This window comes from Talpa europaea (genome assembly GCF_964194135.1).
Source record: "Talpa europaea genome assembly, chromosome: 5".
Taxonomy (NCBI): domain Eukaryota; kingdom Metazoa; phylum Chordata; class Mammalia; order Eulipotyphla; family Talpidae; genus Talpa; species Talpa europaea.
Genome location: NC_140071.1, coordinates 107002654 through 107017424, shown reverse-complemented (window position 1 = coordinate 107017424; position 14771 = coordinate 107002654). Strand labels below are relative to the sequence as shown.

Sequence of the window (14771 nt, the reverse complement as noted above, 5' to 3'; positions counted from 1 at the left end):
CTACTCATGAACCAGTAATCCTCACCATTATCATTAATTTACTAGACTCCAACAATATAAACTTCAACAACTTCCCACCTGCCAGTACCATCTGTTTCGGAAGTATTTACACAGTGAACCATACCACTTTTTTTTTTTAAAGATTTATTTACTTATTTATCCAAGAACTGGGGTATAGCTCAGATGCACAGGAGGGCAAGAGGATTCACCAGAGACAGAGCAGGGAACAGAATAGGCAGACTGAAGAAACACACTGCTGAGGGGAGCAGCAGGCGTGACAGGAGAGGTCTGCTGCGCCATGTGGGGCCCTCGCCGGCCGGCTGGGATCAAACCTGTGCTACAGAGGCTTCAGACAGCTTCACAGCGCTGTGCTCAACTGCCTGCGCCACCAGGGGAGGCCCGTATACCACTTTTTTTTAATAGCAGATATTTCCTATTAATGCCCATCACACTCAAAACAACTGGTTATTAACTTAACTGTCCCAGACTTTCATAGTCAGTTTTCATGATTTTTTCCCCCACTTCACACTTAAATGTTGGCATTTTCAAAGTTCTGTCCCATCTTTTTTATTATTCTATTTTTGGCCTCTGTTGCACTTGTCAAAGGATTTCACACATTACATACTTTCTCTTCAATCCATCTACATCCTAAACTCAAGTAATGATGACCTATCTCTAAACATGCCGTGTACTACCATGTACCAAGTCTTCCTCGTTGTTTAAAAATATTTTTGTATAATACTTAAGCATATAATATATATCCAGTTAATTTTCCATTATCTTATTCCCTTTTGTGGTAGATTACTCTTGCTGTGATAACAAATCACTGCAAATATACTGTCTTACTATTTTGTAGTCAGAAGTATGAAAGGCCTCACTGGCCTAATATCAAGATTACTGAAGGCTAATATTCAGTTCCAGAGACTGGGCAAATTGATTGTTCACCCTTTACTTTCAAGAGGATGTACATATTTCTTGGCTTGTAATCCTCTCCCTTTGCCAACAAGCAGATCAAGTCCTGGCATCATGTTATTGTAACCTCTTCTATACTGCCCCTTTTCCATTTTTGAGAACTCTGTGATAAATTTGGGTGCACTCAGATGATCCTGGACAATTTCCCTACATAAGGTCAACTGACCAGTATCTGTATTCTCTCTGCAATGTTATTCCTTTTGCAGTAACATATTCAGAAGTTGTGGAGGTTAGAACATAGACACCTTGGTGGGTTTATTGCTTTGTTTCCCACATTTTTGCCTAGACTGTTACTTCCTGTTTAGCTAGACTATCATGTGACATAAAATTTTCTTGATTTAAAAATAAAATAAAATAAAATAAAATTTTCTTGATTTAATGCTTCAAACTTTAATATAAGGATATTTGAAACTTCATCCCCAAATATCAGGATGTGGGATATTTATTTATTTATTTTTATTTTGACATACTTCTGAATATGCGTTTAGGCTGTGTGTGACCCTGCTACTCATCATCAGCACAATGTGAAGAAGTACTGTATTGAGGAAACATGGATGATGCTGATAATCACTAAATAAGCTAGATAATATAACAAAGGAGAAATAGGAGTAAAATTGTCCATGGGAACTTTCCTAACATATATAAACTTTTTCTTCACCGTTTTTTCTTTTTTTTAAAGATTTATTTATTTTTATACAAGAACCGGGGTATAGGCCAGATGCGCGGGAGGGTGAGAGGATTCACCAGAGACAGAGCGGGGAACAGAACAGGCAGACTGACAAAATACACTGTGGAGGGGAGCAGCGGGAGAGACGGGAGAGGTCTCCTGCACCATGTGGGACCCTCCCTGGACCGCCGGGATCAAACCGGCGCAGCAAAGGCTGCGGGCAGCTTCACAGCGCTGTGCTCAGCCACCTGCGCCACCAGGGGAGGCCCTTTTTCTTTATCGTTTTGATGTAATTTCATCACAGTTTTATGAAATTAGGCATTGTAGTGACATTTACAGTTATTCATTACAGTTCATTACGGTTATATATCATTATGAGTGTGAGTGAAAATTATGTTAAATTTAAAGAAAATTCATTTAGAATTTACTCTGCTTAATTCAAAGGATGCCAAAATAAGCAACACTTGTATATGAAATTCTGTTCTGTCTTCCAGAGGAAAAAGAGACAGGGCAAAAGAATGCCAGTGGAGCAAATGAAATCAGTTGTTCTCTCCAAAGGTAACACTCATCTCAGAAGAGTAAAATATATGTTGGTGCTTTTTGCCTTTAATCTTCTGAAATCCTTCACAGAAAGGGAAATAGAAAAATTCATGCATGAATAGATTAGACTCATCATCTATTTATCTCCCTCTTGAGTCCTTTCTTATCTTGTGATCTGGTTCTATTATCTAGGATCTTCCTTGGTCTTGGGAGTAAAGCTTCACTTTTTTTTCTTTTGAGTTTTGAGATGAGCCTTCAACTCTTAAATTCTAGTCTTCATGATAGTTGCTATTTAAGTTGTTGGCAAAAATATTATGCCCTAGGCTTTTGTATGCTGTTCAGTCACCACTTCAGACTTTTAACTGCTAAGATTTCTGTGTAGTTTTTGATACTGAGCTCTCTGGATTGTATGTCTTAGGCTAATGATATTTTTTCTATTCCTGAGTATCAGCCATCTCTGCTGGCAAATCCTTGTTTCTGACAGGGAATATTCCTAGTATATTATGTTTATTTTTTCTCTATAGAATGCAGCTCTTTATGTTAACAGGATTGCCTTGTACTAGAGATGCAAGCAGGACATGTAACATTATTGCAAAAGATGCAAACTTTATTAACAAAAAGAGGTTTCTAGTTCCACATTTCCATTTTGCCCCATAACATCTTTTTCCAAGTTTAGTTATTTTACCTGTCAGATATTTAGCTTAATTTTGTTTCTTTGGAGAAACAGAATGTATAAATCAGGAACTGGTTCAAGAGATTATGGAGGTTCAGAAGTCCCAGGGTCTGCCATTACAATTTAGAGAATCAGAAAAATAAATGCTATAATTCAGTTCATGTACAAAGACCTGAGGTATAAAACTGAGTCCAAAGACCCAAGAATCAGGGGACATAGAGTAGCCTCTTAAATACTGGTCTGAGTTCTCTGGTCTGAAATGCAGGAGTGAAGATATCCCAGAGTAGAATTTGCCCTTCCTCCACATTTTTATTCTATTCAAACTCTCAATGGACTGGATGATGCTTACTCGCACGGCTGAGGACACTCTTCTTTATTTAGACTACTAATTCAAATATTAGTCTCATTTAGAAACATCCTCATAGATTTGCCAAATATAATTTTGCCACCTAGCAGGGCAGTCAAATTGACAATCACAGTTATACATGTTATATATATTCTGGACTTGTATCACAAAGTTAAAAATTATATATGTACAAGAAACTATTTGACAGTTAAAGATGGAAACTCATTTCTAGATACAGATCTCATTTCCTCTTGAGCTACTATTGCATTTCTTTCCTTTCCATTTTATCAAAATTCCTGAAATGAATGATCATTATTCACTGTATTCAATGTTTCCATTTCCAGGTTGTCTTGAACCCACTTTCTTTGGAGTTCGAAACCTATCGCTCCTCTGAAATTTATCATAGTTTATTTATCATAATGATTGGGATGGATGGTTCCGAATCTAATGGCCAAAATTCAGATCTTACTCTGCTTCACCTATCAGCAGTATTTGATATAATTGATCACTACTTTTTCCCTGACACAGTTTTCTTTATTGGATTTTTAAAACACAATGCAATTTTGCTTCCATAATACCTCAGTAACTGTTCCTTCTTTTTTGTTCTTTAATGGTTTTTCCTCTTTTCCCCAGATTGGAGCAATTTGGATTGTCTATCATCATTTGCTCTACAAATGAAAAGATCAACAAAGGCCATTTACTCCAATATTGATGTTTTGCTAGCGGAGAAACATCCTGAATTTGGAGAGATTCCAATATAAATATATAATAGACATTTCAAACAACACACAGCCACAAAACTGAGCTTTCCATCTCTGACCTATTGTCCTTCTCTGCTTCATTCTTCCTCATTTAAGTTAATGGCAAAGTATTCTTTAAAATTGCCCCAAATAAAAAGAACTTGGAGCCTCTATATCCAAGAAATAAAGAATGATGTTTAATATATACTTACGTAAATTTTTTTTGACATACACCTCATTAACATCTTTATTTATTTATTTTTTAATTTAAATTTTATTTTTATATTCCCCATACAATTACAAACCCCCATTTTTACCCCAAGCCCTCCTTTTCCTGCCCCCCACCCCCCATAGAGTGTCTCTTGTTCATAGTAATTTGTTGATTTTGATATTTTCTTTCTTGTAGTTATTCTTTTTCCTTGTCCCTTATTTAAGTTTTCTAGATTCCTGCCATGAGTGAGACCATCTGGTATTTTTCTTTTTCTTTCTGGCTTATTTCACTGAGCATGATCCCTTCCAGTGCCATCCATGTTGCTGCAAATTGCATGCATTTATCTTTTTTTGAATGCTGAATAATATTCCATGGTGTATATGTACCACATCTTCTTGATCCAGTCATCTGTTTTTGGGCATTTGGGCTGTTTCCAAAGCTTAGCTATTGTAAACAGTGCTGCTATAAACATAGGGGTGCAGGTGCTCTTTGGAATTGATGTTTCTGTGTCCTTTGGGTAAATACCTAGGAGTGGAATTGCTGGATCATATGGAAGCTCTATGTTAATAGGTCAAGAAATCTCCACACAGCTCTCCATAGTGGTTGGACCAGTTTGCACTCCCACCAGCAGTGCAGGAGAGTTCCTTTTTCTCCACAGTCTCTCCAACATTTGTTTTTGCTAGTTTTTTTAATATGTGCCATTTTCACTGGTGTGAGATGGTATCTCATTGTAGTTTTGATTTGTATTTCCCTGATTACAAGTGATGTTGAACATTTTTTCATATGTCTGTTGGTCATTTGCATTTCCTCTTCAGAGAAATTTCTTTTTAGCTCTTCTGTCCATTTTTTGACTGGATTATTTTCTTTGTTTTTGTTGAGTCTCATCAGCTCTTTGTAGATTTTTGTGATCAGTCCTTTATCATTAGTGTTGTATGCAAAAATGTTCTCCCAATCGGTGGGGTTTCTCTTTGTTTTTGTTATTGTCTCTTTTGCTGTGCAGAAACTCTTTAACTTGATGTAGTCCCAGCTGTATACTTACTTAAATTTTTAAAAATATCTCACCTTAGAATTTATTTAGCACCTCAATCTTCTCATCTGAAGTATAAAGAAAGTAAAATACCTACTTTATAAGATTATTGAAAGAAGTAAATGTGTTAAAACATAACTTGGAAGAATGTCTGGCAGTTAGATAGACATTAAATATAGATCTTTTACCACTGACCATTTTAATGAATGGAGAATCACATCCATGTGTCAAATTTGGATTATAATGTACAATGAGTTATTTCATTTAAGTGACCGCAGGTTGAGTTCATAGAATAAAGTTAATTAAGAAGTTAAGCAAATGGAGTGGAAAATTAATTAATTAATTAATTATATTATAAGACTGTGCTCTTATTTTTGTTGTGTAAATTGGGGAAGTTTGAGCAAGTGGCTTGATCTCTGAGTTCAATTTATGAAGTTGACAATGTGGTTGCTAGTGCCTAATTCAAACAGCTAATGCAAAAAAAAATGACTAAAATACTGTATAAAAGAGATTGTAAATTGTAAATCTCAAAACAATATTAATATTAGCAAAAACTAACTCCCCTAAAAGTAACTCTATACAATAATGACATAAAAATGAAAAGATAGATTTGAACCAGATTAAATCAAATTAGATTTGAACCAGATTAAATTCATACTACAAGAATATTTTTTAATGAAAATATGTCTGAAACTAATTTTGCTGATATTGTTGAAGAAAAACTAATCTGAGTTCAATGCGAAGTTGCTTTTGCACTAGAATTCCAAGAAAAATGTCCCTGAGTCAGAGCCAAAGCAGTGTCAAGGCTTCAGTCAGGGTTGTGGCTGAGACCAGGACCTTGATGAGGACAGATGTGATGAGTTTTCTCAAGTATGTTTCCCAGTCTCTTTGGAACTCAAGAAATGATGATTTTATTTTGGGATTAGATAAACCTGGGAAAACTCAGAGAACAGAATGGAGAAGTGGTTCTACTATTCCTACCTTGGATTTAATGTTGAAACAACAACATGCAAAAACCTCAAATTCACAAATTTGAATTATAAGTCAGGCAAGTGTCAAACCACATTGGAAATTTTAGTATTCAGATACAGATGCAGTCATTTTTGTGGTTAACCATACAGATGGGGATAAAGTTGGTATTTCCAAGTCAGAATTGGTTGCCATTGTGAAGGAAGACGAGCTAAGAAAAATCATTTTAGTGGTGTTCTCAAATAAGCAGAACCTGGAAGAGTCCATGACTCCAATCCATGACTCACTTGGGTTACCTGCATTGAAGGACCAAAAATGGCAAATATTCAAAACTTTAGAAACCAAAGGCATTAACCTTGATGAGACAATGGAATGGTTAGTTGACAGGCTAAAGAGAAGGCAATAAATTCAATCACTTCTACTCTGAAAAGAAAACTATGTCACATATACCTTTGGAAACAGTTTACTGTGTTCACACTATTAGACATTAAAACTATATGACTTTTGACATATACTTAATTGACTGTAGCATTTGCAGTAAATATAAAAATAAGTAATTGGAGGGGTAACTCATCTTGATTGAACTAACTGAATATCTGTTCTGTTTAATATAAAATATTCATTCTTTGCTCTCTGGTGTTCAAGCATATATTCTATTTGTATGAAATTCTTATTCAAATACAGTGATAAGAAAGAATGGATTTTTAATGAGGAAAATAAAATAATTAAACTGTCTTGAGATTCTGGAAGAATTGAGTAGGGTAAATATTTGAATAAAAATACCAGTTAAATAATTCTTGCAAAAATTCTGGTATTAAATGATTAAAAGGTGTAGTGTTATTAGTCATGATGAATTTGTGAAATATGGAAAGGATGAAATATATAGTAACTCAATATTACTTTACATATGAGGATTAAGGAAACTGAATATTATTAGACAATAGTAATTGGGTACATAAGTGACTGAGAAAGTAAGCAAGAATAGAGTGAAAATATTTTGATTTTCTTGGAAAAAGTCATATCTCACCTGAAACTTAACAGAAAACTTCAAAGTAAATAAGCACTTTAAAACAAATGAAGGTCATAGTTATGAGAAAGCTATCCCAGCAAAATACTAAGGGTGTTAGTCAAAACATAATTTTAGAAGGAAGTTCCCATCTGAAGTAGCTGTACTCATATATATGTGTTATTTTCATCACAAGCCTCACTGCTTTTCTACTTATGATATTAATCTTTTTTCTCTGATCATGGCCGTGCTATACCCATTGTATTTCTCATAAAAATTTTACACCATAATACCTTTATATTTTGTAACAGATCCTATGAACAAAATTGATAAGTATTAATGATAGGAGTTCACAAATTTTAGAATAGTCCTGTTTTATCACTGCCAAGAAAAATAGCAACAAAGGATCAAAGACATTCAGGTTGATAATCAAATGAATCAAATCAATTCAATACATCAAAATAGTCAACAACCCAAGGATCTTTGACAATTAACACCACCAGCTATAAAATTATATTCACACTATGATCAAACAAAGTATATTTTATAATCAATCAAATATTTCAATACGATTATCAAAATACATATCATTTCCTGCACAAGGACAAGGTTTATCCAAATTAAATTTGGTAATCTGAAATAATTGTCTTCTTTTTTTCTTTTTCTTAAAAAAATTCCCAAAATAAAAGTTAAAAAAAATTCCTATATTTGTTTTTCAACAGATTATAAAATTGACAGCCCCAGGTCTTTTCGGATTTGTATTTATTGCAGCTGTTTTCTTCAGAGTCACCTGTAAGGTTAACTTCTGAAATATTCCTGATTGAAATCTTGACATTATTATGAGGGTTTAAACTGCAACTTTTACAGAGAATCACTGCTCTATGCTCTTCTAGTGCATAATAGAACATGCAAGAAATTGAGTCTTTAGGCAAAGAGAAAAAAAATCAGATGTCTTTTTTCTTCTAATTGAAATCTTAATAACAATGGTGATAATTACAAAATGATGGTGATTTAAATACTCATTTGAGCTAGTACTTACAAAATAATACATAGCAAAAATACTTTTATAATGATATTTTTTAATTATGTAAATCAAGTGACATAAAACATAAAGTAATTTTACTCAATTTAATAAACTACTTCATTCAATAAAAATAAAATAGTTTACATTCACTATACAAGATTTTGAAAAGAATTTGAGCACTGTCCTATTTGTAATAGGTGGGATTCCTGGAAAATAAGTTATACAGAGATTAATATATGAAAGGCTATAGGGCAATGCTATTAGGATCAATGACTTAGGGAAGAAGAAAAGAAAAGGAAGCAGGATGAGGTGAGAGAAGGTGAAGAGTAACACAGTCTCAAAGAAGGCTTCTTTGGGTAGTTCAGTGGGTGGGGATGGAGTGGTCCAGCAGAGTTCTTGCTAGTTAAAAGGTGTAGGGTCTCCCTAGTGGTGCAAGAGGTTAAGATGCAGCACTATGAAATTATGCACAGCCGCTGCAGCACAAGTTAGATCCCCAGCCAAGGAGGTGATCTATATGATGCAGCAGACCTCTCCTGTCCTTCCGCTGCTTCCCTCAGCAGTGTACTTCTGTCAGTCTGCCTGTTCTCTTCCCCACTCTGTCTCTGGTGAATCCTCTCCCACCTCCCCTCCCACACACACACTTCTGGTAGCACACTGTTTATACTAACAATTCATCCCAATTTATCATCAATAAAACACTAAACAATTCATCTGCATACTTGTGCTAGAGCCATCTTCATTCCACTTATAATCAATAAAGGAATTCCTATTGACATATACATGATAGAAGATCCATCTCCAAAATGTTACCAAAGTTTGTACTGCATTGTGTCTCTGCCACAACGATCTCTCATGGATTGGATTCCACTGCAAACAAATTCTGAGATACAGATTAGCAGGCATTGGATTCCACTGTAAGTAAATTCCAAGAAAGAGATTACTCTGGAGTAATCACAGTCTATGTAAAGGAAAGAAAGGAAGTGTAATTGAAAGAGGGAGAAAACAGACTCTAATATAGGCTCAAGAAACATCTTGGATGATCCTATAGGGAGTTCTGATGATTATTCTAGGATGGTTATTCTAGAATGGTTCTTCAGATTTATCCCGGATCACTGTGATGTCTTTATATTCTGTGTTGGCCATTCATTAAATGGAAAGACGATTTGGAAAGACGATTTGGAAAGACGATTTCAGGTGAAGTGACTCTGTAATCCTAGTTAATTATGAGGTGGGTCAACAACTGAGGTTGTTACCTACAGCACTCCCAGCAATGGGTATAATAGGTGTCTGAGTCCTGAAAGGAAATTTACATCCCACCTCCCAATACAAAAGCAGGTTCAAAAGGCCAGCATCGCTAAGCTCTTTAAGATTAATCACATGTTGTAATTAACAGAATTTAGTCAAGTTAACTTCTTCCTTAGTTTTTAGTTCATTAAAATCATTCACTCCTTAACATACTAAACATGATTCTTGCCCCAAATATCTACCCCAACCTATTCCTGAATAGGATGGCTAAAACAAAGTTGTATGTGTTGAAAAGCATATTGAAATTTTGAAAAATATACCCGAATACGTATTATTTCTCTTTAACTCCTTATCTGTTTCATGTTCTTTGCTCTCCTTGGTCTTCTTTTATGACACAGTAGATGACTGATATCCTACAAAGCATACCCTAATCTAGCCAAATTTAGTTAATCTGAAGGGATCTTTAATGGCTTAGATTTAATGTTCTTTTCTTCCAAGTAGATTCTAAGAAATATAAATACAATCAGCATTGTTTCCTTTTCATTCTGATAATTTCTGAGATGAAATTATGAAAATTATGAAATAATTTGAAATTATGAAAATAATGAAAATTAAGACACTGATTTTGCTTTCAAGAGCATGAAGAAACTGTCTTTGATTAGAGAACTGAACTCACTCTTTGACCCCCACAAGAATTATACATGGAGGGCCTCCCTGGTGGCACAGGGGATTAAGATGCAGTACTGTGAGGCTGTCTGCAGACACTGCAGCACGAGTTTGATCCCCAGCCAGAGAGGCACAGCAGACCTCTCCTGTCTCGCCCATTGCTCCCCTCAGCAGTGTATTTCAGTAGATCCACCTGTTCTGTTCCCCATTCAGTCTCTGGTGAATCCTCTCACCACACCCCTGCACCTCTGGCTTGTACCCCAGAGGTGTATGCATGAATAAATACATCTTTAAAAAAAAAAGAATTATACATGAAGTACTTAGCATGTTTGATACGTGGAACAGATAATTTTTAACACATACTTTTTTATATGAGAAAAATTATTTTCAATAATCATGGAATGAAATGAATAATAATAATAATAAAAGTCAGAAAAGAAATGCTGACAGAAAAAGCTTATTCAGTTAAGAGGGTCTGCAGACCCAGGTTGAATCTTTCAAGGTCTTAAATAAAGGTTTTTTTATGGGCACATTTTTTATATGATCTTGAAAATGAAAGGACTTTTTTTTTTTAATTAGCAACGCTCAGAAGTCACTTAAATATCGAAAATCATTTGTCATATGGAAAGGCTAGAATGGAAACAATTCTTACTTTCCAGTAAGCTCAGGTTGTTTTTTTTTTTTTTTTTAAATAGAGGCATGCTTTATTTATTTAGTTTGTTTATACATGCACTGGGTACAGTCAGAAGCGCGGGAGAGCGAGAGAATTCACCAGAGCCAGAACAGGGAGCAGAACAGGCAGAAGGACCGAAGTACACTGCTGAGGGGAGCAGCGGGTGGCAGGAGAGGTCTGCGCGCCATGTGGGACCCTCCTCAGGTGGCCGGGGAGCAGCCGGGGATCGAACCGGCGCTGCAAAGGCCGCGGGCAGCTTTGCAACCCAGCGCTCAACCACTGCGCCACCGGGGAGGCCCAAGCTCAGGTTTTAAAATCTTTAAATAAATATTAAAATTTGAGTATTTACTGATTTTTGTACATTGGGCTCTTGCAACACCTTATGATAGGTAGTAAGAAAAATCCATCAGTATTTTCAGTATTTTTTCCTGGAAATCTAAAGGAAAATTTAAAGGAAAATAAAGATCTTCTTGTTTCTATTATCTAAGATAGCAAGCAATGTTCGTGTTAATTATCCTTCAGATTTCAATTTCTCTATTGGAGGTTTCATTACTTGCTTTCCAAATTCTACCTATGACAATCCAACATTCAGGTTTCATGTTTCAGGATTATGTTACAGCACTTTAATTTAGGCACTGTAGGGTAAATGAAATTGTTCTAGCTTTTATGCCATTGGCTTCTCTAGCTATCACCTGTGGCCTTGATCTCATAAATGTAGAGCATGCACTGGTGTGGGGCACGTGTGCCTGATTATGGACACCTGAGCATGGATGTATGCGCATGTGCAAGAGGTCAGGTATATAAGGGCGGTGTTACTCAAAGACAGTGGTGTGGCTATGAGAGGACAAGTGAGGCTAGGAGAGGAAGAGACTATGAGAGAATACCAGAGAAAGCCCAGAGAAAACATTGTGTAGAGATTCGGGGGCTCAAGTTGCTGTCTTCCTGCTGGCTTGTTTGCCCTGCTTCGTTAAAACCTATGAAAATAATGCCAAGGGCTCCAAAATTCTCTTTAAATCACTAGAATTGATGGTGAACCTACATGGCCTGTGATGTTTACAAAACAGGTACAAATCTCTATATTACTTATCAATTTCTGTAGAGTCAACCATAATTTAAGCCAAAATAAAGAACTATCTATTGCAGATATTTAGCTTATCCCCAAAGTTTAAGAAGTAGATTTTACAACACTGCCTAAATTGGTTAAGAAAATCTGCCTGTCAGATTTTAGGGTTCAGTATTAGGAATTACAAAGTATTTAGAGGTAGAAAAGCTGATGTTTTGCTCCCTATGTGTCCATTTTGTTTGTCCTTTCAAACATTAATTCAGGAATTGTCACTTTTTAGCCCTCTCAAACAACAACTTAACCTAATTTTTTCCCCTCATCCAGCATGTGTATCCAAATTCACAACACTGACTAGAATAGAATAGCCTTTTAGTACTTGGTAAATGAAGAAATTCTGAAATCATACTAAAATATGAAAACTCCTTAAAAGCATCCTCAAGAAAATATCCACAACATAAGGAACTTGTCTGATTTTGTCTTTTGAATTTCTTTGGAACTAAAGAATACATAAAAAAAAATGATCAACTATAAAAAGTAAATTGTATTATCCATGTGATATGAAACTTGGTGTATTTATGTTAATTAATAATACATTTCAACATGTATTCAGCAAAACCTTATAATTACAACTGTATTCTAATTATAACTGTTCTCAAAATCATGACAAGAAACCTAGAGTCCATTGCTTCTCAACTGCCAATTACCACTTCTAAATGTAACAATTGTAAATCAGAGCAGCAAGAAAACAAAAAATTATATTTTCTCTCAGAAAGCAATAGAATATCACCTTTAGTTCAGTGTTCTACATATATTTTATAAAATGCTGGTCCACTTATTTTTTTTAAATAAATTTTATTTTTATATTCCCCATACAATTGCAACCCCCTTATTTTGACCCCAATCCCTCCACTCCCCGCCCCCCACACCCCATAGAGTGTCTCTAGTTCATAGCTGTTTGTTGATTTTGATTTTCACTTTCTTATAGTTATTCATTACTCTGGTCCCTTATTTAAGTTTTCTAGATTCCTGCTATGAGTGAGACCATCCGGTATTTTTCTTTTTCTTTCTGGCTTATTTCGCTGAGCATGATCCCTTCCAGCGCCATCCATGTTGCTGCAAATTGCATGTGTTTATCTTTTTTGAATGCTGAGTAATATTCCATGGTATATAATATATGTACCACATCTTCTTGATCCAGTCATCTATTTTGGGGCATTTGGGTTGTTTCCAAAGCTTAGCTATTGTAAACAGTGCTGCTATAAACATAGGGGTGCAGGTGCTCTTTGGAATTGATGTTTCTGTGTCCTTTGGGTAAATACCTAGGAGTGGAATTGCTGGATCATATGGAAGCTCTATGTTTAGTAGGTCCAGAAATCTCCACACAGCTCTCCATAGTGGTTGGACCAGTTTGCACTCCCACCAACAGTGCAGAAGAGTTCCTTTTTCTCCACACCCTCGCCAACATTTGTTGTTGCTAGTTTTTTTAATATGTGCCATTCTCACTGGTGTGAGATGGTATCTCATGGTAGTTTTGATTTGCATTTCCCTGATTACAAGTGATGTTGAACATTTTTTCATATGTCTGTTGGCCATTTGCATTTCCTCTTCAGAGAAGTTTCTTTTTAGCTCTTCTGCCCATTTTTTGACTGGGTTATTTTCTTTGTTGTTGCTGAGTCTCATCAGCTCTTTGCAGATTTTTGTGATCAGTCCTTTATCATTAGTGTTGGGTGCAAAAATATTCTCCCAGTTGGTGGGGTTTCTCTTTGTTTTTGTTATTGTCTCTTTTGCTGTGCAGAAGCTCTTTAATTTGATGTAGTCCCAGCTGTTTATCTTTGCCTTCACTATCACTCCCAGATTTCAAACTATACTACAAAGCCATAATCATCAAAACTGCATGGTATTGGAAGAAGAACAGACATACAGACCAATGGAATCGAATAGAAAATCCAGAAATAAACCCACAGATTTATGGTCAACTAATCTTTGACAAAGGAGCAAAGACTATGCATTGGAGCAAAGAAAGTTTGTTCAATAAATGGTGCTGGGAAAACTGGGTCGCTACATGCAAAAGAATGAAGCTTGACCACTACCTCACACCATACACAAAAATCAACTCAAAATGGATTAAAAAACTAGACATAAGACCTGAAACCATAAAATATATAGAAGGAAATATAGGCGAAACACTACGGGATTTGCACATCAAAGACATCTTTCCACTTATTTTTTTAAGACGACCTCTAATAATAATACACACGCATGGGAGAGCTATAATGACCACATTTAAGGAAAGAAGATCTAAACTGTGAAAATATTAACAAGGACATAAAATGTGGTATTTTACTAAAAATAAATTTAAAAAACAACTTGATGGATCAGGGAGCAAAGCAGGCATGCCAACCTGAGCAATTAAAAATGGTAAATGCCAAAAATTTAAAAATAATAGACATACACATACTGAAATTACATAATTTTATTTTTAAAAAAGATTTATTTATTCATACAAGAACTGGGGTACAGGCCAAAGGCCTGGGTGTGTGTGAGGATTCACCAGAGGCAGAGTGGGGAACAGAACAGGCAGGATGACTGAAATACACTGATGAGGGGAGCAGTGGGAGAGTCAGGAGAGGTCTGCTGTGCGATGTGGGTAGCTCCCTGGCTGGGGATCGAACTTGTGCTGTAGTGGTGGTGGAGAGCTTCATAGGTTGCATCTCAATCCCTTGTGCCACCAGGGAGGCCCAATCATAGTCAATTTTAAAGACAAAGAATTATGCATTTTTATGATTGGTGACATAGGAAAGAATAAAAAATCTGCATATATGGAGTATTGAAAGTAAAGCAAATTAAATATATTTTCCCTGATAGCAAACCAATAGATTTAACAAGAAGGGTTGAAAATGTGTGTCTTGTTTGTCAGTATTATTTTGAACGAAAAACATGATACAATTT

The 14771-nt window shown here is 35.6% G+C and overlaps 1 pseudogene across 1 annotated transcript in view; it reads left to right on the top strand.

Annotated features, from left to right (window-relative positions):
* The window catches only part of LOC311170621 (ADP-ribosylation factor-like protein 1), a 103805-nt pseudogene extending 97254 nt beyond the window's left edge, over positions 1-6551 (top strand). Inside the window, exon 2 of the transcript in view lies at positions 6038-6551. The product of the transcript in view is annotated as an ADP-ribosylation factor-like protein 1 (transcript). The remainder of the gene's footprint in view (positions 1-6037) is intronic.
* The last annotated feature ends 8220 nt before the right edge of the window (positions 6552-14771 follow it).